Source organism: Schistocerca americana, unplaced genomic scaffold (assembly GCF_021461395.2).
Source record: "Schistocerca americana isolate TAMUIC-IGC-003095 unplaced genomic scaffold, iqSchAmer2.1 HiC_scaffold_137, whole genome shotgun sequence".
Classification (NCBI taxonomy): Eukaryota; Metazoa; Arthropoda; class Insecta; order Orthoptera; family Acrididae; genus Schistocerca; species Schistocerca americana.
In genome coordinates this window covers 447,501-452,500 of record NW_025725449.1, presented here as the reverse complement: position 1 = coordinate 452,500, position 5,000 = coordinate 447,501, and the positions used below count along the sequence as shown (strand labels likewise).

The 5,000-nt window shown below is 52.4% G+C and overlaps 1 non-coding gene across 1 annotated transcript in view; it reads left to right on the top strand.

The window, feature by feature from the left end:
- The first annotated feature begins 3,455 nt into the window (after positions 1-3,455).
- The window catches only part of LOC124566089, a 1,910-nt gene continuing 365 nt past the window's right edge, over positions 3,456-5,000 (top strand). Inside the window, exon 1 of the ribosomal RNA XR_006970764.1 lies at positions 3,456-5,000. This exon is cut by the window's right edge and continues 365 nt beyond it. This is a non-coding gene — a ribosomal RNA (small subunit ribosomal RNA).

Genomic DNA, 5,000 nt, shown 5'->3' with positions numbered 1-5,000 from the left:
ACCTATGTCGTACCGTAACCTAACCTATGTCGTACCGTAACCTAACCTATGTCGTACCGTAACCTAACCTATGTCGTACCGTAACCTAACCTATGTCGTACCGTAACCTAACCTATGTCGTACCTTAACCTAACCTATGTCGTACCTTAACCTAACCTATGTCGTACCTTAACCTAACCTATGTCGTACCTTAACCTAACCTATGTCGTACCTTAACCTAACCTATGTCGTACCTTAACCTAACCTATGTCGTACCTTAACCTAACCTATGTCGTACCTTAACCTAACCTATGTCGTACCTTAACCTAACCTATGTCGTACCTTAACCTAACCTATGTCGTACCTTAACCTAACCTATGTCGTACCTTAACCTAACCTATGTCGTACCTTAACCTAACCTATGTCGTACCTTAACCTAACCTATGTCGTACCTTAACCTAACCTATGTCGTACCTTAACCTAACCTATGTCGTACCTTAACCTAACCTATGTCGTACCTTAACCTAACCTATGTCGTACCTTAACCTAACCTATGTCGTACCTTAACCTAACCTATGTCGTACCTTAACCTAACCTATGTCGTACCTTAACCTAACCTATGTCGTACCTTAACCTAACCTATGTCGTACCTTAACCTAACCTATGTCGTACCTTAACCTAACCTATGTCGTACCTTAACCTAACCTATGTCGTACCTTAACCTAACCTGTATTGCGCCTTAACCTAACCTGTATTGCGCCTTAACCTAACCTGTATTGCGCCTTAACCTAACCTGTATTGCGCCTTAACGTAACCTGTATTGCGCCTTAACGTAACCTGTATTGCGCCTTAACGTAACCTGTATTGCGCCTTAACGTAACCTGTATTGCGCCTTAACGTAACCTGTATTGCGCCTTAACGTAACCTGTATTGCGCCTTAACGTAACCTGTATTGCGCCTTAACGTAACCTGTATTGCGCCTTAACGTAACCTGTATTGCGCCTTAACGTAACCTGTATTGCGCCTTAACGTAACCTGTATTGCGCCTTAACGTAACCTGTATTGCGCCTTAACGTAACCTGTATTGCGCCTTAACGTAACCTGTATTGCGCCTTAACGTAACCTGTATTGCGCCTTAACGTAACCTGTATTGCGCCTTAACGTAACCTGTATTGCGCCTTAACGTAACCTGTATTGCGCCTTAACGTAACCTGCATTGCGCCTTAACGTAACCTGCATTGCGCCTTAACGTAACCTGTATTGCGCCTTAACGTAACCTGTATTGCGCCTTAACGTAACCTGTATTGCGCCTTAACGTAACCTGTATTGCGCCTTAACGTAACCTGTATTGCGCCTTAACGTAACCGATATTGCGCCTTAACGTAACCTATATTGCGCCGTAACGTAACCTATATTGCGCCGTAACGTAACCCACATTGCCCCTTAACGTAACCCACATTGCCCCTTAACGTAACCCACATTGCCCCTTAACGTAACCCAACACACGTTGGGCCTTAACCCAACACACGTTGGGCCTTAACCCAACACACGTTGGGCCTTAACCCAACACACGTTGGGCCTTAACCCAACACACGTTGGGCCTTAACCCAACACACGTTGGGCCTTAACCCAACACACGTTGGGCCTTAACCCAACACACGTTGGGCCTTAACCCAACACACGTTGGGCCTTAACCCAACACACGTTGGGCCTTAACCCAACACACGTTGGGCCTTAACCCAACACACGTTGGGCCTTAACCTGCTCTGTAATTGTCATACGACGCGTTAAATTAGTGTAGTGTTGCCTAACTGCAACCCCCGCAATATAGTTTGCTACTCGCACTGCCCGGTCCCCAGTGTATCGCTTCATGTTAAACACCTTGCAGCTATACACTGTAATGTGGATGGCAGCAGGACGTACATGCTCAATGCCCTTTGCAGTTGTTCATTGGCATTTGCAGTTGTTCATTGGCATTCGCATGTGCGAAGCACTTAGCCTACGCTGTGGTACGGCCTGTGTCAACTGTCCGCTGATGTTGTACGTCCAAATCACACACTGTACTGCACATTGGTCCTCATGTACTGAATGATACATCGTGGTACATGTGACCGTACAACGACTGCGCCAACAACGGCGAACCATGCGGTCCAAATGTTGTGCACTCAGCTACGTGTCGTCTCCCTATAAGAGCTGGATTGCAGTGTGGTATGCCCTGGATGGCGATCAGCATGAGCCGTCTGTTGATGTAGTGGCGCGTGTTGTCAGACGTAGTCGTCTCTTCTCACACACCGTGATAGCATGGTGCACTGCGTTCCACATCTGCGACATGCGACAGAGGCCGGTTGACAGTCGTTCGCGCAATGGACATCGCATACGTACGGGGGCCACCTTCCACGTGTTCGCGAAGCGTGCACATGTTGTTGCGTGTATGTGGGCAGACATAGTGTGTCGTGACACCTGACACAGGCATGCAACAATCGTTGAATTTGCAAATGGCGATGGACGCCTACGTTTGCTGGTGACGTTATGCAAATGAACAACTGGTAAACCGTTGTGGTGCGGTTGTTCTCGCTAGAGGTGAATCAGTGATGGCGACGATCGGTTGAGCTACCAACCGGTTGTTCCAGCGATACCCACCATGCCCACGAACGTGAATGGCATCTGGGTGTGAAGCGATACGCGGCGGTGGCTGGGTGGGACCGTCCCCGGCCGGTGAGGGGGGGCCTCCCGGCGTGCTGGCCGCGCGGTGCGTGGGCGCACGCGCTACAGCCGGCTGGTGGGGGCGGCCAGTGGCAGGCGCGCCGGCCGACGGAGGCGGCAGGCGGCGCAGCTGCGCGCCGGCGCACCCTGCACGCGGCGCCGTGCGGCCAAAGTAGGTCCTCGCGGGCCCGGTGCGAAGCGCGGTGGACATCTGCAGTGTGCTGGTCCGATTGAGGACTGTGTGCGCTGAGGATGCGCCGCCGCCCGGCGCTCGGCGCCGCGACGCCGTCTGCTGCTCGGTCGCCTCTGCGGTTCTCGCAGGTGGTTTGTATCGCAGCTGTGCGGACGTGTTGGCGCGTGCGCTGTGCTGGGAGAGTTCGCTTCGGCACCCAAGTGGGGCTTTTGTCCTTCTGTGGCGCTGGCGTTGGAGCTGCCGGTCACCGTAGGTGGCGCGTGTTGTCTCCCGCCGGCAATGCCACGACAGCACGCTCCCGGGCCTCTGTCGGCAGCGGCAAGCTCAGTTGGGAGCACGGGTGGTCGCACCTAAAGCGTCTACTCGCCAAACTCCGGGCGATTGCGCCTCTCTCGAACCCGACCAAGTACTTAGGACGGCGCTGCGCGCCGCCGGGACCTGAGAGGGTTTCGAGGTGTATTGTGCAGGGGAGCTCAGCCTCCTCCTGTTTGCAGAATAATTGAGCGGACGCTTGCGTGTTCGCGCGGGCCCCCGGGACACACTCCCGGGCGGCCGGCTGCTCAGCTCTAGTTGACGCAGCTCCCTGGTTGATCCTGCCAGTAGTCATATGCTTGTCTCAAAGATTAAGCCATGCATGTCTCAGTACAAGCCGCATTAAGGTGAAACCGCGAATGGCTCATTAAATCAGTTATGGTTCCTTAGATCGTACCCACGTTACTTGGATAACTGTGGTAATTCTAGAGCTAATACATGCAAACAGAGTCCCGACCAGAGATGGAAGGGACGCTTTTATTAGATCAAAACCAATCGGTCGGCTCGTCCGGTCCGTTTGCCTTGGTGACTCTGAATAACTTTGGGCTGATCGCACGGTCCTCGTACCGGCGACGCATCTTTCAAATGTCTGCCTTATCAACTGTCGATGGTAGGTTCTGCGCCTACCATGGTTGTAACGGGTAACGGGGAATCAGGGTTCGATTCCGGAGAGGGAGCCTGAGAAACGGCTACCACATCCAAGGAAGGCAGCAGGCGCGCAAATTACCCACTCCCGGCACGGGGAGGTAGTGACGAAAAATAACGATACGGGACTCATCCGAGGCCCCGTAATCGGAATGAGTACACTTTAAATCCTTTAACGAGTATCTATTGGAGGGCAAGTCTGGTGCCAGCAGCCGCGGTAATTCCAGCTCCAATAGCGTATATTAAAGTTGTTGCGGTTAAAAAGCTCGTAGTTGGATTTGTGTCCCACGCTGTTGGTTCACCGCCCGTCGGTGTTTAACTGGCATGTATCGTGGGACGTCCTGCCGGTGGGGCGAGCCGAAGGCGTGCGACGCGCCTCGTGCGTGCTCGTGCGTCCCGAGGCGGACCCCGTTGCAATCCTACCAGGGTGCTCTTGAGTGAGTGTCTCGGTGGGCCGGCACGTTTACTTTGAACAAATTAGAGTGCTTAAAGCAGGCAAGCCCGCCTGAATACTGTGTGCATGGAATAATGGAATAGGACCTCGGTTCTATTTTGTTGGTTTTCGGAACCCGAGGTAATGATTAATAGGGACAGGCGGGGGCATTCGTATTGCGACGTTAGAGGTGAAATTCTTGGATCGTCGCAAGACGAACAGAAGCGAAAGCATTTGCCAAGTATGTTTTCATTAATCAAGAACGAAAGTTAGAGGTTCGAAGGCGATCAGATACCGCCCTAGTTCTAACCATAAACGATGCCAGCCAGCGATCCGCCGCAGTTCCTCCGATGACTCGGCGGGCAGCCTCCGGGAAACCAAAGCTTTTGGGTTCCGGGGGAAGTATGGTTGCAAAGCTGAAACTTAAAGGAATTGACGGAAGGGCACCACCAGGAGTGGAGCCTGCGGCTTAATTTGACTCAACACGGGAAACCTCACCAGGCCCGGACACCGGAAGGATTGACAGATTGATAGCTCTTTCTTGATTCGGTGGGTGGTGGTGCATGGCCGTTCTTAGTTGGTGGAGCGATTTGTCTGGTTAATTCCGATAACGAACGAGACTCTAGCCTGCTAACTAGTCGCGTGACATCCTTCGTGCTGTCAGCGATTACTTTTCTTCTTAGAGGGACAGGCGGCTTCTAGCCGCACGAGATTGAGCAATAACAGGTCTGTGAT